The sequence below is a fragment of the Chiloscyllium punctatum genome, chromosome 41 (assembly GCF_047496795.1).
Source record: "Chiloscyllium punctatum isolate Juve2018m chromosome 41, sChiPun1.3, whole genome shotgun sequence".
In the NCBI taxonomy this organism is placed as follows: domain Eukaryota; kingdom Metazoa; phylum Chordata; class Chondrichthyes; order Orectolobiformes; family Hemiscylliidae; genus Chiloscyllium; species Chiloscyllium punctatum.
The window spans coordinates 55923493-55946229 of NC_092779.1; the positions used below are offsets into that span (position 1 = coordinate 55923493).

The 22737-nt window shown below is 46.2% G+C and overlaps 7 non-coding genes across 7 annotated transcripts; all 7 read left to right on the forward strand.

The window, feature by feature from the left end:
- Positions 1-1166: 1166 nt before the first annotated feature.
- Positions 1167-1249, forward strand: trnal-uaa (transfer RNA leucine (anticodon UAA)). Its single transcript has one exon. It is a non-coding gene; the product is annotated as a tRNA-Leu (tRNA).
- Positions 1250-3912: 2663 nt separating this feature from the next.
- Positions 3913-3995, forward strand: trnal-uaa (transfer RNA leucine (anticodon UAA)). The gene has a single exon. It is a non-coding gene; the product is annotated as a tRNA-Leu (tRNA).
- A 2663-nt stretch (positions 3996-6658) lies between these two features.
- On the forward strand, positions 6659-6741 carry trnal-uaa (transfer RNA leucine (anticodon UAA)). Its single transcript has one exon. It is a non-coding gene; the product is annotated as a tRNA-Leu (tRNA).
- A 2664-nt stretch (positions 6742-9405) lies between these two features.
- trnal-uaa (transfer RNA leucine (anticodon UAA)) lies at positions 9406-9488 on the forward strand. Its single transcript has one exon. It is a non-coding gene; the product is annotated as a tRNA-Leu (tRNA).
- Positions 9489-14897: 5409 nt separating this feature from the next.
- trnal-uaa (transfer RNA leucine (anticodon UAA)) lies at positions 14898-14980 on the forward strand. The gene has a single exon. It is a non-coding gene; the product is annotated as a tRNA-Leu (tRNA).
- A 2663-nt stretch (positions 14981-17643) lies between these two features.
- On the forward strand, positions 17644-17726 carry trnal-uaa (transfer RNA leucine (anticodon UAA)). Its single transcript has one exon. It is a non-coding gene; the product is annotated as a tRNA-Leu (tRNA).
- A 2646-nt stretch (positions 17727-20372) lies between these two features.
- Positions 20373-20455, forward strand: trnal-uaa (transfer RNA leucine (anticodon UAA)). The gene has a single exon. It is a non-coding gene; the product is annotated as a tRNA-Leu (tRNA).
- The last annotated feature ends 2282 nt before the right edge of the window (positions 20456-22737 follow it).

Sequence of the window (22737 nt, forward strand, 5' to 3'; positions counted from 1 at the left end):
CACTCTCAGAGGAACCTCTGGACCTATGCTTTCACAGCGTCGCTAGTATTAAGGTGCGCCCCGAGATCTAAGCCACGTTGGAAGTGAGACGGAGGAATCGACAGAGAGGCTACAGAATGACATCGCATCCATTTGGATTTCTTTAAATCACTGACGAGCAGGAAAATGTAAACGGGGAGGGCGAGTGGGGAAGTGAGGCAGTAGCAGCTCTGGTGAAATTCCTTCTTTGTGATTCGCTCAGCAACCAGAGACGTGAAGGTGACTCAGGCGTGAGAGCTCTTCACATCGAGAACAAAAAGCACTCAAGGGCAGTTAGCACCTCTTCCGGAGAGTGGGGTGGGGTGAGGTAATTCCCTTTTGACTTCTCTGACTATGTTCAGAAACTGCCTTTTAGATTGAGGTGAACAGAGACTGCATTTCTTAAAAGCACCGTGGAATTTATCAAACTTTATTGTGTCGCTTCCTTTCGATTCCCACACAGGTTTCCAACTCAGTTGGTATCCATGTGGCTCATATCCAGGTGTGAACATCTCTGCAGCGAATTGCACGGTTAAGGCAAAAAGGCAAGGAAAGTGGCATCTCGAATTGGCTCCGAGGTCAGAGCATCCTCGCAATGTGATCTGTCGTTCTCGGATTGTAATGCTACCTCCGGTTTTAGGGTGGAGAACATTCTTTGGGACTCTTATTCTGCAAGACAGACACAGTGACTGAAACTATGCTGCACGTTATGATTTGGAACACGGGCTGCTCAGCTTTGTGCATTTTCCCTGTAGTCCGGTGTGTTTCATGTTCCGTGTAAACGTGAAAGTTGTCCTGTTTCGAGCAATGGGTGAAATCATTTATCAATGCAAGAATCGAAATTGCAGTCATGTCAAGCAGCTCATGGTAATTTGACCAAATCATAACCGATCGTGTGTTCTCACGCACTCACAGATGCATTTGGAGCTGAAAAGAGTCTGAGAAGATCGACTCAGCTTACCATTGATTTTTGTCTGGATTGATGGGTATCATTATCTGCTGCGAAATTGTCATTGTAGCCGGGCACATCCCAGCAGCTGTGCGAGTCGGAGAGGGATCATGGAACCCTTTTAACGTGACTTTGCATCTGTTGTTTTGCAGGAGCACAATTGGAAGTGCAAGAAAATGGGCAGCGCTAGTGGCTGGCTGGTAGTGTGGCCGAGCGGTCTAAGGCGCTGGATTTAAGCTCCAGTCTCTGACAGAGGCGTGGGTTCGAATCCCACCGCTGCCATTTCTGCTGACCTTCTCCAATCGCGCAGCTGGTTGAAATGCTGTTTCGACTCCTGCTGCGTTTCTGTTTAAAACAGAAGCGAAATGGGTTTGCTTCCCGGGCAATTAATTGTGGTGTGTGAAAGTGCCGAATTTGGCGAAGCGTCTGTGCTGTCATGATCGTGTTCGCCTCCCGCAGCTCTTCTGTTGCTTTACGTTCCAGGCGAGTTGAATTTTAATGGAACCGATTGGAGACTGTTATTTCATCGCTGTTGTGAAACAAAGTACTACGGTGACTCGACTCGTCGTTATTTGGTTTTCTGGCCAATGAAAAAATCGTTCCAATGAATTTCGATGTCATATGTTATTGAATTTCTCCCATTTCATTCATCTCCGTCCTGGAGACATCGGAAGGGAAAGGTAATCTAGCCGAGACTGTGATTGGTGAAATTCACTTTTTATGGCCCATTCTTATTATGTTGTTTCTTTCTCTCTTTTCAGCATTGTCCGGGAAGTGGTGGTGCACTCAGGCTCCTGTATGTTTGAAAGAGTAGTTTGGAATTGCCCTGTTGTTAGTTGTGAGATTACCTTATGGCTCATGCCCCGGACTGTCTCACATTTAGCATTCATGCTCGCTGTGTCTGGAAATACATTTGGTTTGCCAGTTTTGTTTGTGTTCCGTGTTAAATGCTTTCCGTTTTGCGATTCTCTCAATAAATTACGACTGAACAGGGTTTCTGAGGTAACTTCCAGCTGCAAAAATCCTGAACTGAGAATCTGGGAAAATTTCCCAGAGTATGGTCAGTCGGAGCAAAAGTAAGGAAGTCGTTCGTTTCTGCAGCGATTCACAATGCTACCGTTCCCGTGAGCAGTCGAACAGGCTATATGATTGTGCCGCAGACTGCGACGGCAAGCTCCGCTAAAGAGTGATCCTTTAATGCCGGTGTAAGCAACACAACGTTATTAGGGCACACCGCGTGGAAACAGATACTTCGGTGTATCTCGTCCATGCTCAGCACATAGCCAAAATTAAACAAGTCCCATTAAACAACGAGCGATTGGAAACAGAAAGGTGAAAAGTAGAATGGCTTCAACTTTCAGTGCTTGAACAAATCTGCTCTCGTAGTGAAATGTAATGCAACTCCATTTAATTACTGTGCAAAGCATTGTCAAGTTTTTCTCCAACCTGGTTCTGATCATATGCCATTCTGTTTGAGAGTGTAGTTCCCGCCTTCTGATCCTTCCATGAAAAGCAGCACCGCATTTGCATTCCTTGCGCAGGTTTGCCCGGTTCAAAGACAGGGAAGAAGCTGATGCTCTGGTATCACAGCGCACCACGGATTCCTGAACTAGTCTGTCTGTCAAATGTACCCCCAAAGTCGTCTCTGAAAGACCTCATTTGGAAGCTGTCTGTCGTTATTCAACGTACGAGAGTTGGCACCAGAGGTCCTGAATCATGTTTTGGAGCAGTTCGCACGGAAGTGGCTCATTCAATCAGCAACAGCAATGAAAGAAATTACACTCTCAGAGGAACCTCTGGACCTATGCTTTCACAGCGTCGCTAGTATTAAGGTGCGCCCCGAGATCTAAGCCACGTTGGAAGTGAGACGGAGGAATCGACAGAGAGGCTACAGAATGACATCGCATCCATTTGGATTTCTTTAAATCACTGACGAGCAGGAAAATGTAAACGGGGAGGGCGAGTGGGGAAGTGAGGCAGTAGCAGCTCTGGTGAAATTCCTTCTTTGTGATTCGCTCAGCAACCAGAGACGTGAAGGTGACTCAGGCGTGAGAGCTCTTCACATCGAGAACAAAAAGCACTCAAGGGCAGTTAGCACCTCTTCCGGAGAGTGGGGTGGGGTGAGGTAATTCCCTTTTGACTTCTCTGACTATGTTCAGAAACTGCCTTTTAGATTGAGGTGAACAGAGACTGCATTTCTTAAAAGCACCATGGAATTTATCAAACTTTATTGTGTCGCTTCCTTTCGATTCCCACACAGGTTTCCAACTCAGTTGGTATCCATGTGGCTCATATCCAGGTGTGAACATCTCTGCAGCGAATTGCACGGTTAAGGCAAAAAGGCAAGGAAAGTGGCATCTCGAATTGGCTCCGAGGTCAGAGCATCCTCGCAATGTGATCTGTCGTTCTCGGATTGTAATGCTACCTCCGGTTTTAGGGTGGAGAACATTCTTTGGGACTCTTATTCTGCAAGACAGACACAGTGACTGAAACTATGCTGCACGTTATGATTTGGAACACGGGCTGCTCAGCTTTGTGCATTTTCCCTGTAGTCCGGTGTGTTTCATGTTCCGTGTAAACGTGAAAGTTGTCCTGTTTCGAGCAATGGGTGAAATCATTTATCAATGCAAGAATCGAAATTGCAGTCATGTCAAGCAGCTCATGGTAATTTGACCAAATCATAACCGATCGTGTGTTCTCACGCACTCACAGATGCATTTGGAGCTGAAAAGAGTCTGAGAAGATCGACTCAGCTTACCATTGATTTTTGTCTGGATTGATGGGTATCATTATCTGCTGCGAAATTGTCATTGTAGCCGGGCACATCCCAGCAGCTGTGCGAGTCGGAGAGGGATCATGGAACCCTTTTAACGTGACTTTGCATCTGTTGTTTTGCAGGAGCACAATTGGAAGTGCAAGAAAATGGGCAGCAGTCGTGGCTGGCTGGTAGTGTGGCCGAGCGGTCTAAGCCGCTGGATTTAAGCTCCAGTCTCTGACAGAGGCGTGGGTTCGAATCCCACCGCTGCCATTTCTGCTGACCTTCTCCAATCGCGCAGCTGGTTGAAATGCTGTTTCGACTCCTGCTGCGTTTCTGTTTAAAACAGAAGCGAAATGGGTTTGCTTCCCGGGCAATTAATTGTGGTGTGTGAAAGTGCCGAATTTGGCGAAGCGTCTGTGCTGTCATGATCGTGTTCGCCTCCCGCAGCTCTTCTGTTGCTTTACGTTCCAGGCGAGTTGAATTTTAATGGAACCGAATGGAGACTGTTATTTCATCGCTGTTGTGAAACAAAGTACTACGGTGACTCGACTCGTCGTTATTTGGTTTTCTGGCCAATGAAAAAATCGTTCCAATGAATTTCGATGTCATATGTTATTGAATTTCTCCCATTTCATTCATCTCCGTCCTGGAGACATCGGAAGGGAAAGGTAATCTAGCCGAGACTGTGATTGGTGAAATTCACTTTTTATGGCCCATTCTTATTATGTTCTTTCTTTCTCTCTTTTCAGCATTGTCCGGGAAGTGGTGGTGCACTCAGGCTCCTGTATGTTTGAAAGAGTAGTTTGGAATTGCCCTGTTGTTAGTTGTGAGATTACCTTATGGCTCATGCCCCGGACTGTCTCACATTTAGCATTCATGCTCGCTGTGTCTGGAAATACATTTGGTTTGCCAGTTTTGTTTGTGTTCCGTGTTAAATGCTTTCCGTTTTGCGATTCTCTCAATAAATTACGACTGAACAGGGTTTCTGAGGTAACTTCCAGCTGCAAAAATCCTGAACTGAGAATCTGGGAAAATTTCCCAGAGTATGGTCAGTCGGAGCAAAAGTAAGGAAGTCGTTCGGTTCTGCAGCGATTCACAATGCTACCGTTCCCGTGAGCAGTCGAACAGGCTATATGATTGTGCCGCAGACTGCGACGGCAAGCACCGCTAAAGAGTGATCCTTTAATGCCGGTGTAAGCAACACAACGTTATTAGGGCACACCGCGTGGAAACAGATACTTCGGTGTATCTCGTCCATGCTCAGCACATAGCCAAAATTAAACAAGTCCCATTAAACAACGAGCGATTGGAAACAGAAAGGTGAAAAGTAGAATGGCTTCAACTTTCAGTGCTTGAACAAATCTGCTCTCGTAGTGAAATGTAATGCAACTCCATTTAATTACTGTGCAAAGCATTGTCAAGTTTTTCTCCAACCTGGTTCTGATCATATGCCATTCTGTTTGAGAGTGTAGTTCCCGCCTTCTGATCCTTCCATGAAAAGCAGCACCGCATTTGCATTCCTTGCGCAGGTTTGCCCGGTTCAAAGACAGGGAAGAAGCTGATGCTCTGGTATCACAGCGCACCACGGATTCCTGAACTAGTCTGTCTGTCAAATGTACCCCCAAAGTCGTCTCTGAAAGACCTCATTTGGAAGCTGTCTGTCGTTATTCAACGTACGAGAGTTGGCACCAGAGGTCCTGAATCATGTTTTGGAGCAGTTCGCACGGAAGTGGCTCATTCAATCAGCAACAGCAATGAAAGAAATTACACTCTCAGAGGAACCTCTGGACCTATGCTTTCACAGCGTCGCTAGTATTAAGGTGCGCCCCGAGATCTAAGCCACGTTGGAAGTGAGACGGAGGAATCGACAGAGAGGCTACAGAATGACATCGCATCCATTTGGATTTCTTTAAATCACTGACGAGCAGGAAAATGTAAACGGGGAGGGCGAGTGGGGAAGTGAGGCAGTAGCAGCTCTGGTGAAATTCCTTCTTTGTGATTCGCTCAGCAACCAGAGACGTGAAGGTGACTCAGGCGTGAGAGCTCTTCACATCGAGAACAAAAAGCACTCAAGGGCAGTTAGCACCTCTTCCGGAGAGTGGGGTGGGGTGAGGTAATTCCCTTTTGACTTCTCTGACTATGTTCAGAAACTGCCTTTTAGATTGAGGTGAACAGAGACTGCATTTCTTAAAAGCACCGTGGAATTTATCAAACTTTATTGTGTCGCTTCCTTTCGATTCCCACACAGGTTTCCAACTCAGTTGGTATCCATGTGGCTCATATCCAGGTGTGAACATCTCTGCAGCGAATTGCACGGTTAAGGCAAAAAGGCAAGGAAAGTGGCATCTCGAATTGGCTCCGAGGTCAGAGCATCCTCGCAATGTGATCTGTCGTTCTCGGATTGTAATGCTACCTCCGGTTTTAGGGTGGAGAACATTCTTTGGGACTCTTATTCTGCAAGACAGACACAGTGACTGAAACTATGCTGCACGTTATGATTTGGAACACGGGCTGCTCAGCTTTGTGCATTTTCCCTGTAGTCCGGTGTGTTTCATGTTCCGTGTAAACGTGAAAGTTGTCCTGTTTCGAGCAATGGGTGAAATCATTTATCAATGCAAGAATCGAAATTGCAGTCATGTCAAGCAGCTCATGGTAATTTGACCAAATCATAACCGATCGTGTGTTCTCACGCACTCACAGATGCATTTGGAGCTGAAAAGAGTCTGAGAAGATCGACTCAGCTTACCATTGATTTTTGTCTGGATTGATGGGTATCATTATCTGCTGCGAAATTGTCATTGTAGCCGGGCACATCCCAGCAGCTGTGCGAGTCGGAGAGGGATCATGGAACCCTTTTAACGTGACTTTGCATCTGTTGTTTTGCAGGAGCACAATTGGAAGTGCAAGAAAATGGGCAGCGCTAGTGGCTGGCTGGTAGTGTGGCCGAGCGGTCTAAGGCGCTGGATTTAAGCTCCAGTCTCTGACAGAGGCGTGGGTTCGAATCCCACCGCTGCCATTTCTGCTGACCTTCTCCAATCGCGCAGCTGGTTGAAATGCTGTTTCGACTCCTGCTGCGTTTCTGTTTAAAACAGAAGCGAAATGGGTTTGCTTCCCGGGCAATTAATTGTGGTGTGTGAAAGTGCCGAATTTGGCGAAGCGTCTGTGCTGTCATGATCGTGTTCGCCTCCCGCAGCTCTTCTGTTGCTTTACGTTCCAGGCGAGTTGAATTTTAATGGAATCGAATGGAGACTGTTATTTCATCGCTGTTGTGAAACAAAGTACTACGGTGACTCGACTCGTCGTTATTTGGTTTTCTGGCCAATGAAAAAATCGTTCCAATGAATTTCGATGTCATATGTTATTGAATTTCTCCCATTTCCTTCATCTCCGTCCTGGAGACATCGGAAGGGAAAGGTAATCTAGCCGAGACTGTGATTGGTGAAATTCACTTTTTATGGCCCATTCTTATTATGTTCTTTCTTTCTCTCTTTTCAGCATTGTCCGGGAAGTGGTGGTGCACTCAGGCTCCTGTATGTTTGAAAGAGTAGTTTGGAATTGCCCTGTTGTTAGTTGTGAGATTACTTTATGGCTCATGCCCCGGACTGTCTCACATTTAGCATTCATGCTCGCTGTGTCTGGAAATACATTTGGTTTGCCAGTTTTGTTTGTGTTCCGTGTTAAATGCTTTCCGTTTTGCGATTCTCTCAATAAATTACGACTGAACAGGGTTTCTGAGGTAACTTCCAGCTGCAAAAATCCTGAACTGAGAATCTGGGAAAATTTCCCAGAGTATGGTCAGTCGGAGCAAAAGTAAGGAAGTCGTTCGTTTCTGCAGCGATTCACAATGCTACCGTTCCCGTGAGCAGTCGAACAGGCTATATGATTGTGCCGCAGACTGCGACGGCAAGCTCCGCTAAAGAGTGATCCTTTAATGCCGGTGTAAGCAACACAACGTTATTAGGGCACACCGCGTGGAAACAGATACTTCGGTGTATCTCGTCCATGCTCAGCACATAGCCAAAATTAAACAAGTCCCATTAAACAACGAGCGATTGGAAACAGAAAGGTGAAAAGTAGAATGGCTTCAACTTTCAGTGCTTGAACAAATCTGCTCTCGTAGTGAAATGTAATGCAACTCCATTTAATTACTGTGCAAAGCATTGTCAAGTTTTTCTCCAACCTGGTTCTGATCATATGCCATTCTGTTTGAGAGTGTAGTTCCCGCCTTCTGATCCTTCCATGAAAAGCAGCACCGCATTTGCATTCCTTGCGCAGGTTTGCCCGGTTCAAAGACAGGGAAGAAGCTGATGCTCTGGTATCACAGCGCACCACGGATTCCTGAACTAGTCTGTCTGTCAAATGTACCCCCAAAGTCGTCTCTGAAAGACCTCATTTGGAAGCTGTCTGTCGTTATTCAACGTACGAGAGTTGGCACCAGAGGTCCTGAATCATGTTTTGGAGCAGTTCGCACGGAAGTGGCTCATTCAATCAGCAACAGCAATGAAAGAAATTACACTCTCAGAGGAACCTCTGGACCTATGCTTTCACAGCGTCGCTAGTATTAAGGTGCGCCCCGAGATCTAAGCCACGTTGGAAGTGAGACGGAGGAATCGACAGAGAGGCTACAGAATGACATCGCATCCATTTGGATTTCTTTAAATCACTGACGAGCAGGAAAATGTAAACGGGGGGGGGCGAGTGGGGAAGTGAGGCAGTAGCAGCTCTGGTGAAATTCCTTCTTTGTGATTGGCTCAGCAACCAGAGACGTGAAGGTGACTCAGGCGTGAGAGCTCTTCACATCGAGAACAAAAAGCACTCAAGGGCAGTTAGCACCTCTTCCGGAGAGTGGGGTGGGGTGAGGTAATTCCCTTTTGACTTCTCTGACTATGTTCAGAAACTGCCTTTTAGATTGAGGTGAACAGAGACTGCATTTCTTAAAAGCACCATGGAATTTATCAAACTTTATTGTGTCGCTTCCTTTCGATTCCCACACAGGTTTCCAACTCAGTTGGTATCCATGTGGCTCATATCCAGGTGTGAACATCTCTGCAGCGAATTGCACGGTTAAGGCAAAAAGGCAAGGAAAGTGGCATCTCGAATTGGCTCCGAGGTCAGAGCATCCTCGCAATGTGATCTGTCGTTCTCGGATTGTAATGCTACCTCCGGTTTTAGGGTGGAGAACATTCTTTGGGACTCTTATTCTGCAAGACAGACACAGTGACTGAAACTATGCTGCACGTTATGATTTGGAACACGGGCTGCTCAGCTTTGTGCATTTTCCCTGTAGTCCGGTGTGTTTCATGTTCCGTGTAAACGTGAAAGTTGTCCTGTTTCGAGCAATGGGTGAAATCATTTATCAATGCAAGAATCGAAATTGCAGTCATGTCAAGCAGCTCATGGTAATTTGACCAAATCATAACCGATCGTGTGTTCTCACGCACTCACAGATGCATTTGGAGCTGAAAAGAGTCTGAGAAGATCGACTCAGCTTACCATTGATTTTTGTCTGGATTGATGGGTATCATTATCTGCTGCGAAATTGTCATTGTAGCCGGGCACATCCCAGCAGCTGTGCGAGTCGGAGAGGGATCATGGAACCCTTTTAACGTGACTTTGCATCTGTTGTTTTGCAGGAGCACAATTGGAAGTGCAAGAAAATGGGCAGCGCTAGTGGCTGGCTGGTAGTGTGGCCGAGCGGTCTAAGGCGCTGGATTTAAGCTCCAGTCTCTGACAGAGGCGTGGGTTCGAATCCCACCGCTGCCATTTCTGCTGACCTTCTCCAATCGCGCAGCTGGTTGAAATGCTGTTTCGACTCCTGCTGCGTTTCTGTTTAAAACAGAAGCGAAATGGGTTTGCTTCCCGGGCAATTAATTGTGGTGTGTGAAAGTGCCGAATTTGGCGAAGCGTCTGTGCTGTCATGATCGTGTTCGCCTCCCGCAGCCCTTCTGTTGCTTTACGTTCCAGGCGAGTTGAATTTTAATGGAACCGAATGGAGACTGTTATTTCATCGCTGTTGTGAAACAAAGTACTACGGTGACTCGACTCGTCGTTATTTGGTTTTCTGGCCAATGAAAAAATCGTTCCAATGAATTTCGATGTCATATGTTATTGAATTTCTCCCATTTTATTCATCTCCGTCCTGGAGACATCGGAAGGGAAAGGTAATCTAGCCGAGACTGTGATTGGTGAAATTCACTTTTTATGGCCCATTCTTATTATGTTGTTTCTTTCTCTCTTTTCAGCATTGTCCGGGAAGTGGTGGTGCACTCAGGCTCCTGTATGTTTGAAAGAGTAGTTTGGAATTGCCCTGTTGTTAGTTGTGAGATTACCTTATGGCTCATGCCCCGGACTGTCTCACATTTAGCATTCATGCTCGCTGTGTCTGGAAATACATTTGGTTTGCCAGTTTTGTTTGTGTTCCGTGTTAAATGCTTTCCGTTTTGCGATTCTCTCAATAAATTACGACTGAACAGGGTTTCTGAGGTAACTTCCAGCTGCAAAAATCCTCAACTGAGAATCTGGGAAAATTTCCCAGAGTATGGTCAGTCGGAGCAAAAGTAAGGAAGTCGTTCGTTTCTGCAGCGATTCACAATGCTACCGTTCCCGTGAGCAGTCGAACAGGCTATATGATTGTGCCGCAGACTGCGACGGCAAGCTCCGCTAAAGAGTGATCCTTTAATGCCGGTGTAAGCAACACAACGTTATTAGGGCACACCGCGTGGAAACAGATACTTCGGTGTATCTCGTCCATGCTCAGCACATAGCCAAAATTAAACAAGTCCCATTAAACAACGAGCGATTGGAAACAGAAAGGTGAAAAGTAGAATGGCTTCAACTTTCAGTGCTTGAACAAATCTGCTCTCGTAGTGAAATGTAATGCAACTCCATTTAATTACTGTGCAAAGCATTGTCAAGTTTTTCTCCAACCTGGTTCTGATCATATGCCATTCTGTTTGAGAGTGTAGTTCCCGCCTTCTGATCCTTCCATGAAAAGCAGCACCGCATTTGCATTCCTTGCGCAGGTTTGCCCGGTTCAAAGACAGGGAAGAAGCTGATGCTCTGGTATCACAGCGCACCACGGATTCCTGAACTAGTCTGTCTGTCAAATGTACCCCCAAAGTCGTCTCTGAAAGACCTCATTTGGAAGCTGTCTGTCGTTATTCAACGTACGAGAGTTGGCACCAGAGGTCCTGAATCATGTTTTGGAGCAGTTCGCACGGAAGTGGCTCATTCAATCAGCAACAGCAATGAAAGAAATTACACTCTCAGAGGAACCTCTGGACCTATGCTTTCACAGCGTCGCTAGTATTAAGGTGCGCCCCGAGATCTAAGCCACGTTGGAAGTGAGACGGAGGAATCGACAGAGAGGCTACAGAATGACATCGCATCCATTTGGATTTCTTTAAATCACTGACGAGCAGGAAAATGTAAACGGGGAGGGCGAGTGGGGAAGTGAGGCAGTAGCAGCTCTGGTGAAATTCCTTCTTTGTGATTCGCTCAGCAACCAGAGACGTGAAGGTGACTCAGGCGTGAGAGCTCTTCACATCGAGAACAAAAAGCACTCAAGGGCAGTTAGCACCTCTTCCGGAGAGTGGGGTGGGGTGAGGTAATTCCCTTTTGACTTCTCTGACTATGTTCAAAAACTGCCTTTTAGATTGAGGTGAACAGAGACTGCATTTCTTAAAAGCACCATGGAATTTATCAAACTTTATTGTGTCGCTTCCTTTCGATTCCCACACAGGTTTCCAACTCAGTTGGTATCCATGTGGCTCATATCCAGGTGTGAACATCTCTGCAGCGAATTGCACGGTTAAGGCAAAAAGGCAAGGAAAGTGGCATCTCGAATTGGCTCCGAGGTCAGAGCATCCTCGCAATGTGATCTGTCGTTCTCGGATTGTAATGCTACCTCCGGTTTTAGGGTGGAGAACATTCTTTGGGACTCTTATTCTGCAAGACAGACACAGTGACTGAAACTATGCTGCACGTTATGATTTGGAACACGGGCTGCTCAGCTTTGTGCATTTTCCCTGTAGTCCGGTGTGTTTCATGTTCCGTGTAAACGTGAAAGTTGTCCTGTTTCGAGCAATGGGTGAAATCATTTATCAATGCAAGAATCGAAATTGCAGTCATGTCAAGCAGCTCATGGTAATTTGACCAAATCATAACCGATCGTGTGTTCTCACGCACTCACAGATGCATTTGGAGCTGAAAAGAGTCTGAGAAGATCGACTCAGCTTACCATTGATTTTTGTCTGGATTGATGGGTATCATTATCTGCTGCGAAATTGTCATTGTAGCCGGGCACATCCCAGCAGCTGTGCGAGTCGGAGAGGGATCATGGAACCCTTTTAACGTGACTTTGCATCTGTTGTTTTGCAGGAGCACAATTGGAAGTGCAAGAAAATGGGCAGCGCTAGTGGCTGGCTGGTAGTGTGGCCGAGCGGTCTACGGCGCTGGATTTAAGCTCCAGTCTCTGAGAGACGCGTGGGTTCGAATCCCACGGTTGTCATTTCTGCTGACCTTCTCCAATCGCGCAGCTGGTTGAAATGCTGTTTCGACTCCTGCTGCGTTTCTGTTTAAAACAGAAGCGAAATGGGTTTGCTTCCCGGGCAATTAATTGTGGTGTGTGAAAGTGCCGAATTTGGCGAAGCGTCTGTGCTGTCATGATCGTGTTCGCCTCCCGCAGCTCTTCTGTTGCTTTACGTTCCAGGCGAGTTGAATTTTAATGGAACCGAATGGAGACTGTTATTTCATCGCTGTTGTGAAACAAAGTACTACGGTGACTCGACTCGTCGTTATTTGGTTTTCTGGCCAATGAAAAAATCGTTCCAATGAATTTCGATGTCATATGTTATTGAATTTCTCCCATTTCATTCATCTCCGTCCTGGAGACATCGGAAGGGAAAGGTAATCTAGCCGAGACTGTGATTGGTGAAATTCACTTTTTATGGCCCATTCTTATTATGTTCTTTCTTTCTCTCTTTTCAGCATTGTCCGGGAAGTGGTGGTGCACTCAGGCTCCTGTATGTTTGAAAGAGTAGTTTGGAATTGCCCTGTTGTTAGTTGTGAGATTACCTTATGGCTCATGCCCCGGACTGTCTCACATTTTGCATTCATGCTCGCTGTGTCTGGAAATACATTTGGTTTGCCAGTTTTGTTTGTGTTCCGTGGTAAATGCTTTCCGTTTTGCGATTCTCTCAATAAATTACGACTGAACAGGGTTTCTGAGGTAACTTCCAGCTGCAAAAATCCTCAACTGAGAATCTGGGAAAATTTCCCAGAGTATGGTCAGTCGGAGCAAAAGTAAGGAAGTCGTTCGTTTCTGCAGCGATTCACAATGCTACCGTTCCCGTGAGCAGTCGAACAGGCTATATGATTGTGCCGCAGACTGCGACGGCAAGCTCCGCTAAAGAGTGATGCTTTAATGCCGATGTAAGCAACACAACGTTATTAGGGCACACCGCGTGGAAACAGATACTTCGGTGTATCTCGTCCATGCTCAGCACATAGCCAAAATTAAACAAGTCCCATTAAACAACGAGCGATTGGAAACAGAAAGGTGAAAAGTAGAATGGCTTCAACTTTCAGTGCTTGAACAAATCTGCTCTCGTAGTGAAATGTAATGCAACTCCATTTAATTACTGTGCAAAGCATTGTCAAGTTTTTCTCCAACCTGGTTCTGATCATATGCCATTCTGTTTGAGAGTGTAGTTCCCGCCTTCTGATCCTTCCATGAAAAGCAGCACCGCATTTGCATTCCTTGCGCAGGTTTGCCCGGTTCAAAGACAGGGAAGAAGCTGATGCTCTGGTATCACAGCGCACCACGGATTCCTGAACTAGTCTGTCTGTCAAATGTACCCCCAAAGTCGTCTCTGAAAGACCTCATTTGGAAGCTGTCTGTCGTTATTCAACGTACGAGAGTTGGCACCAGAGGTCCTGAATCATGTTTTGGAGCAGTTCGCACGGAAGTGGCTCATTCAATCAGCAACAGCAATGAAAGGAATTACACTCTCAGAGGAACCTCTGGACCTATGCTTTCACAGCGTCGCTAGTATTAAGGTGCGCCCCGAGATCTAAGCCACGTTGGAAGTGAGACGGAGGAATCGACAGAGAGGCTACAGAATGACATCGCATCCATTTGGATTTCTTTAAATCACTGACGAGCAGGAAAATGTAAACGGGGGGGGCGAGTGGGGAAGTGAGGCAGTAGCAGCTCTGGTGAAATTCCTTCTTTGTGATTGGCTCAGCAACCAGAGACGTGAAGGTGACTCAGGCGTGAGAGCTCTTCACATCGAGAACAAAAAGCACTCAAGGGCAGTTAGCACCTCTTCCGGAGAGTGGGGTGGGGTGAGGTAATTCCCTTTTGACTTCTCTGACTATGTTCAGAAACTGCCTTTTAGATTGAGGTGAACAGAGACTGCATTTCTTAAAAGCACCATGGAATTTATCAAACTTTATTGTGTCGCTTCCTTTCGATTCCCACACAGGTTTCCAACTCAGTTGGTATCCATGTGGCTCATATCCAGGTGTGCACATCTCTGCAGCGAATTGCACGGTTAAGGCAAAAAGGCAAGGAAAGTGGCATCTCGAATTGGCTCCGAGGTCAGAGCATCCTCGCAATGTGATCTGTCGTTCTCGGATTGTAATGCTACCTCCGGTTTTAGGGTGGAGAACATTCTTTGGGACTCTTATTCTGCAAGACAGACACAGTGACTGAAACTATGCTGCACGTTATGATTTGGAACACGGGCTGCTCAGCTTTGTGCATTTTCCCTGTAGTCCGGTGTGTTTCATGTTCCGTGTAAACGTGAAAGTTGTCCTGTTTCGAGCAATGGGTGAAATCATTTATCAATGCAAGAATCGAAATTGCAGTCATGTCAAGCAGCTCATGGTAATTTGACCAAATCATAACCGATCGTGTGTTCTCACGCACTCACAGATGCATTTGGAGCTGAAAAGAGTCTGAGAAGATCGACTCAGCTTACCATTGATTTTTGTCTGGATTGATGGGTATCATTATCTGCTGCGAAATTGTCATTGTAGCCGGGCACATCCCAGCAGCTGTGCGAGTCGGAGAGGGATCATGGAACCCTTTTAACGTGACTTTGCATCTGTTGTTTTGCAGGAGCACAATTGGAAGTGCAAGAAAATGGGCAGCGCTAGTGGCTGGCTGGTAGTGTGGCCGAGCGGTCTAAGGCGCTGGATTTAAGCTCCAGTCTCTGACAGAGGCGTGGGTTCGAATCCCACCGCTGCCATTTCTGCTGACCTTCTCCAATCGCGCAGCTGGTTGAAATGCTGTTTCGACTCCTGCTGCGTTTCTGTTTAAAACAGAAGCGAAATGGGTTTGCTTCCCGGGCAATTAATTGTGGTGTGTGAAAGTGCCGAATTTGGCGAAGCGTCTGTGCTGTCATGATCGTGTTCGCCTCCCGCAGCCCTTCTGTTGCTTTACGTTCCAGGCGAGTTGAATTTTAATGGAACCGAATGGAGACTGTTATTTCATCGCTGTTGTGAAACAAAGTACTACGGTGACTCGACTCGTCGTTATTTGGTTTTCTGGCCAATGAAAAAATCGTTCCAATGAATTTCGATGTCATATGTTATTGAATTTCTCCCATTTTATTCATCTCCGTCCTGGAGACATCGGAAGGGAAAGGTAATCTAGCCGAGACTGTGATTGGTGAAATTCACTTTTTATGGCCCATTCTTATTATGTTGTTTCTTTCTCTCTTTTCAGCATTGTCCGGGAAGTGGTGGTGCACTCAGGCTCCTGTATGTTTGAAAGAGTAGTTTGGAATTGCCCTGTTGTTAGTTGTGAGATTACCTTATGGCTCATGCCCCGGACTGTCTCACATTTAGCATTCATGCTCGCTGTGTCTGGAAATACATTTGGTTTGCCAGTTTTGTTTGTGTTCCGTGTTAAATGCTTTCCGTTTTGCGATTCTCTCAATAAATTACGACTGAACAGGGTTTCTGAGGTAACTTCCAGCTGCAAAAATCCTCAACTGAGAATCTGGGAAAATTTCCCAGAGTATGGTCAGTCGGAGCAAAAGTAAGGAAGTCGTTCGTTTCTGCAGCGATTCACAATGCTACCGTTCCCGTGAGCAGTCGAACAGGCTATATGATTGTGCCGCAGACTGCGACGGCAAGCTCCGCTAAAGAGTGATCCTTTAATGCCGGTGTAAGCAACACAACGTTATTAGGGCACACCGCGTGGAAACAGATACTTCGGTGTATCTCGTCCATGCTCAGCACATAGCCAAAATTAAACAAGTCCCATTAAACAACGAGCGATTGGAAACAGAAAGGTGAAAAGTAGAATGGCTTCAACTTTCAGTGCTTGAACAAATCTGCTCTCGTAGTGAAATGTAATGCAACTCCATTTAATTACTGTGCAAAGCATTGTCAAGTTTTTCTCCAACCTGGTTCTGATCATATGCCATTCTGTTTGAGAGTGTAGTTCCCGCCTTCTGATCCTTCCATGAAAAGCAGCACCGCATTTGCATTCCTTGCGCAGGTTTGCCCGGTTCAAAGACAGGGAAGAAGCTGATGCTCTGGTATCACAGCGCACCACGGATTCCTGAACTAGTCTGTCTGTCAAATGTACCCCCAAAGTCGTCTCTGAAAGACCTCATTTGGAAGCTGTCTGTCGTTATTCAACGTACGAGAGTTGGCACCAGAGGTCCTGAATCATGTTTTGGAGCAGTTCGCACGGAAGTGGCTCATTCAATCAGCAACAGCAATGAAAGAAATTACACTCTCAGAGGAACCTCTGGACCTATGCTTTCACAGCGTCGCTAGTATTAAGGTGCGCCCCGAGATCTAAGCCACGTTGGAAGTGAGACGGAGGAATCGACAGAGAGGCTACAGAATGACATCGCATCCATTTGGATTTCTTTAAATCACTGACGAGCAGGAAAATGTAAACGGGGAGGGCGAGTGGGGAAGTGAGGCAGTAGCAGCTCTGGTGAAATTCCTTCTTTGTGATTCGCTCAGCAACCAGAGACGTGAAGGTGACTCAGGCGTGAGAGCTCTTCACATCGAGAACAAAAAGCACTCAAGGGCAGTTAGCACCTCTTCCGGAGAGTGGGGTGGGGTGAGGTAATTCCCTTTTGACTTCTCTGACTATGTTCAAAAACTGCCTTTTAGATTGAGGTGAACAGAGACTGCATTTCTTAAAAGCACCATGGAATTTATCAAACTTTATTGTGTCGCTTCCTTTCGATTCCCACACAGGTTTCCAACTCAGTTGGTATCCATGTGGCTCATATCCAGGTGTGAACATCTCTGCAGCGAATTGCACGGTTAAGGCAAAAAGGCAAGGAAAGTGGCATCTCGAATTGGCTCCGAGGTCAGAGCATCCTCGCAATGTGATCTGTCGTTCTCGGATTGTAATGCTACCTCCGGTTTTAGGGTGGAGAACATTCTTTGGGACTCTTATTCTGCAAGACAGACACAGTGACTGAAACTATGCTGCACGTTATGATTTGGAACACGGGCTGCTCAGCTTTGTGCATTTTCCCTGTAGTCCGGTGTGTTTCATGTTCCGTGTAAACGTGAAAGTTGTCCTGTTTCGAGCAATGGGTGAAATCATTTATCAATGCAAGAATCGAAATTGCAGTCATGTCAAGCAGCTCATGGTAATTTGACCAAATCATAACCGATCGTGTGTTCTCACGCACTCACAGATGCATTTGGAGCTGAAAAGAGTCTGAGAAGATCGACTCAGCTTACCATTGATTTTTGTCTGGATTGATGGGTATCATTATCTGCTGCGAAATTGTCATTGTAGCCGGGCACATCCCAGCAGCTGTGCGAGTCGGAGAGGGATCATGGAACCCTTTTAACGTGACTTTGCATCTGTTGTTTTGCAGGAGCACAATTGGAAGTGCAAGAAAATGGGCAGCGCTAGTGGCTGGCTGGTAGTGTGGCCGAGCGGTCTACGGCGCTGGATTTAAGCTCCCGTCTCTGACAGAGGCGTGGGTTCGAATCCCACCGCTGCCATTTCTGCTGACCTTCTCCAATCGCGCAGCTGGTTGAAATGCTGTTTCTGTTTAAAACAGAAGCGAAATGGGTTTGCTTCCCGGGCAATTAATTGTGGTGTGTGAAAGTGCCGAATTTGGCGAAGCGTCTGTGCTGTCATGATCGTGTTCGCCTCCCGCAGCTCTTCTGTTGCTTTACGTTCCAGGCGAGTTGAATTTTAATGGAACCGAATGGAGACTGTTATTTCATCGCTGTTGTGAAACAAAGTACTACGGTGACTCGACTCGTCGTTATTTGGTTTTCTGGCCAATGAAAAAATCGTTCCAATGAATTTCGATGTCATATGTTATTGAATTTCTCCCATTTCATTCATCTCCGTCCTGGAGACATCGGAAGGGAAAGGTAATCTAGCCGAGACTGTGATTGGTGAAATTCACTTTTTATGGCCCATTCTTATTATGTTCTTTCTTTCTCTCTTTTCAGCATTGTCCGGGAAGTGGTGGTGCACTCAGGCTCCTGTATGTTTGAAAGAGTAGTTTGGAATTGCCCTGTTGTTAGTTGTGAGATTACCTTATGGCTCATGCCCCGGACTGTCTCACATTTTGCATTCATGCTCGCTGTGTCTGGAAATACATTTGGTTTGCCAGTTTTGTTTGTGTTCCGTGGTAAATGCTTTCCGTTTTGCGATTCTCTCAATAAATTACGACTGAACAGGGTTTCTGAGGTAACTTCCAGCTGCAAAAATCCTCAACTGAGAATCTGGGAAAATTTCCCAGAGTATGGTCAGTCGGAGCAAAAGTAAGGAAGTCGTTCGTTTCTGCAGCGATTCACAATGCTACCGTTCCCGTGAGCAGTCGAACAGGCTATATGATTGTGCCGCAGACTGCGACGGCAAGCTCCGCTAAAGAGTGATGCTTTAATGCCGATGTAAGCAACACAACGTTATTAGGGCACACCGCGTGGAAACAGATACTTCGGTGTATCTCGTCCATGCTCAGCACATAGCCAAAATTAAACAAGTCCCATTAAACAACGAGCGATTGGAAACAGAAAGGTGAAAAGTAGAATGGCTTCAACTTTCAGTGCTTGAACAAATCTGCTCTCGTAGTGAAATGTAATGCAACTCCATTTAATTACTGTGCAAAGCATTGTCAAGTTTTTCTCCAACCTGGTTCTGATCATATGCCATTCTGTTTGAGAGTGTAGTTCCCGCCTTCTGATCCTTCCATGAAAAGCAGCACCGCATTTGCATTCCTTGCGCAGGTTTGCCCGGTTCAAAGACAGGGAAGAAGCTGATGCTCTGGTATCACAGCGCACCACGGATTCCTGAACTAGTCTGTCTGTCAAATGTACCCCCAAAGTCGTCTCTGAAAGACCTCATTTGGAAGCTGTCTGTCGTTATTCAACGTACGAGAGTTGGCACCAGAGGTCCTGAATCATGTTTTGGAGCAGTTCGCACGGAAGTGGCTCATTCAATCAGCAACAGCAATGAAAGAAATTACACTCTCAGAGGAACCTCTGGACCTATGCTTTCACAGCGTCGCTAGTATTAAGGTGCGCCCCGAGATCTAAGCCACGTTGGAAGTGAGACGGAGGAATCGACAGAGAGGCTACAGAATGACATCGCATCCATTTGGATTTCTTTAAATCACTGACGAGCAGGAAAATGTAAACGGGGGGGGCGAGTGGGGAAGTGAGGCAGTAGCAGCTCTGGTGAAATTCCTTCTTTGTGATTGGCTCAGCAACCAGAGACGTGAAGGTGACTCAGGCGTGAGAGCTCTTCACATCGAGAACAAAAAGCACTCAAGGGCAGTTAGCACCTCTTCCGGAGAGTGGGGTGGGGTGAGGTAATTCCCTTTTGACTTCTCTGACTATGTTCAGAAACTGCCTTTTAGATTGAGGTGAACAGAGACTGCATTTCTTAAAAGCACCATGGAATTTATCAAACTTTATTGTGTCGCTTCCTTTCGATTCCCACACAGGTTTCCAACTCAGTTGGTATCCATGTGGCTCATATCCAGGTGTGCACATCTCTGCAGCGAATTGCACGGTTAAGGCAAAAAGGCAAGGAAAGTGGCATCTCGAATTGGCTCCGAGGTCAGAGCATCCTCGCAATGTGATCTGTCGTTCTCGGATTGTAATGCTACCTCCGGTTTTAGGGTGGAGAACATTCTTTGGGACTCTTATTCTGCAAGACAGACACAGTGACTGAAACTATGCTGCACGTTATGATTTGGAACACGGGCTGCTCAGCTTTGTGCATTTTCCCTGTAGTCCGGTGTGTTTCATGTTCCGTGTAAACGTGAAAGTTGTCCTGTTTCGAGCAATGGGTGAAATCATTTATCAATGCAAGAATCGAAATTGCAGTCATGTCAAGCAGCTCATGGTAATTTGACCAAATCATAACCGATCGTGTGTTCTCACGCACTCACAGATGCATTTGGAGCTGAAAAGAGTCTGAGAAGATCGACTCAGCTTACCATTGATTTTTGTCTGGATTGATGGGTATCATTATCTGCTGCGAAATTGTCATTGTAGCCGGGCACATCCCAGCAGCTGTGCGAGTCGGAGAGGGATCATGGAACCCTTTTAACGTGACTTTGCATCTGTTGTTTTGCAGGAGCACAATTGGAAGTGCAAGAAAATGGGCAGCGCTAGTGGCTGGCTGGTAGTGTGGCCGAGCGGTCTAAGGCGCTGGATTTAAGCTCCAGTCTCTGACAGAGGCGTGGGTTCGAATCCCACCGCTGCCATTTCTGCTGACCTTCTCCAATCGCGCAGCTGGTTGAAATGCTGTTTCGACTCCTGCTACATTTCTGTTTAAAACAGAAGCGAAATGGGTTTGCTTCCCGGGCAATTAATTGTGGTGTGTGAAAGTGCCGAATTTGGCGAAGCGTCTGTGCTGTCATGATCGTGTTCGCCTCCCGCAGCCCTTCTGTTGCTTTACGTTCCAGGCGAGTTGAATTTTAATGGAACCGAATGGAGACTGTTATTTCATCGCTGTTGTGAAACAAAGTACTACGGTGACTCGACTCGTCGTTATTTGGTTTTCTGGCCAATGAAAAAATCGTTCCAATGAATTTCGATGTCATATGTTATTGAATTTCTCCCATTTTATTCATCTCCGTCCTGGAGACATCGGAAGGGAAAGGTAATCTAGCCGAGACTGTGATTGGTGAAATTCACTTTTTATGGCCCATTCTTATTATGTTGTTTCTTTCTCTCTTTTCAGCATTGTCCGGGAAGTGGTGGTGCACTCAGGCTCCTGTATGTTTGAAAGAGTAGTTTGGAATTGCCCTGTTGTTAGTTGTGAGATTACCTTATGGCTCATGCCCCGGACTGTCTCACATTTAGCATTCATGCTCGCTGTGTCTGGAAATACATTTGGTTTGCCAGTTTTGTTTGTGTTCCGTGTTAAATGCTTTCCGTTTTGCGATTCTCTCAATAAATTACGACTGAACAGGGTTTCTGAGGTAACTTCCAGCTGCAAAAATCCTCAACTGAGAATCTGGGAAAATTTCCCAGAGTATGGTCAGTCGGAGCAAAAGTAAGGAAGTCGTTCGTTTCTGCAGCGATTCACAATGCTACCGTTCCCGTGAGCAGTCGAACAGGCTATATGATTGTGCCGCAGACTGCGACGGCAAGCTCCGCTAAAGAGTGATCCTTTAATGCCGGTGTAAGCAACACAACGTTATTAGGGCACACCGCGTGGAAACAGATACTTCGGTGTATCTCGTCCATGCTCAGCACATAGCCAAAATTAAACAAGTCCCATTAAACAACGAGCGATTGGAAACAGAAAGGTGAAAAGTAGAATGGCTTCAACTTTCAGTGCTTGAACAAATCTGCTCTCGTAGTGAAATGTAATGCAACTCCATTTAATTACTGTGCAAAGCATTGTCAAGTTTTTCTCCAACCTGGTTCTGATCATATGCCATTCTGTTTGAGAGTGTAGTTCCCGCCTTCTGATCCTTCCATGAAAAGCAGCACCGCATTTGCATTCCTTGCGCAGGTTTGCCCGGTTCAAAGACAGGGAAGAAGCTGATGCTCTGGTATCACAGCGCACCACGGATTCCTGAACTAGTCTGTCTGTCAAATGTACCCCCAAAGTCGTCTCTGAAAGACCTCATTTGGAAGCTGTCTGTCGTTATTCAACGTACGAGAGTTGGCACCAGAGGTCCTGAATCATGTTTTGGAGCAGTTCGCACGGAAGTGGCTCATTCAATCAGCAACAGCAATGAAAGAAATTACACTCTCAGAGGAACCTCTGGACCTATGCTTTCACAGCGTCGCTAGTATTAAGGTGCGCCCCGAGATCTAAGCCACGTTGGAAGTGAGACGGAGGAATCGACAGAGAGGCTACAGAATGACATCGCATCCATTTGGATTTCTTTAAATCACTGACGAGCAGGAAAATGTAAACGGGGAGGGCGAGTGGGGAAGTGAGGCAGTAGCAGCTCTGGTGAAATTCCTTCTTTGTGATTCGCTCAGCAACCAGAGACGTGAAGGTGACTCAGGCGTGAGAGCTCTTCACATCGAGAACAAAAAGCACTCAAGGGCAGTTAGCACCTCTTCCGGAGAGTGGGGTGGGGTGAGGTAATTCCCTTTTGACTTCTCTGACTATGTTCAAAAACTGCCTTTTAGATTGAGGTGAACAGAGACTGCATTTCTTAAAAGCACCATGGAATTTATCAAACTTTATTGTGTCGCTTCCTTTCGATTCCCACACAGGTTTCCAACTCAGTTGGTATCCATGTGGCTCATATCCAGGTGTGAACATCTCTGCAGCGAATTGCACGGTTAAGGCAAAAAGGCAAGGAAAGTGGCATCTCGAATTGGCTCCGAGGTCAGAGCATCCTCGCAATGTGATCTGTCGTTCTCGGATTGTAATGCTACCTCCGGTTTTAGGGTGGAGAACATTCTTTGGGACTCTTATTCTGCAAGACAGACACAGTGACTGAAACTATGCTGCACGTTATGATTTGGAACACGGGCTGCTCAGCTTTGTGCATTTTCCCTGTAGTCCGGTGTGTTT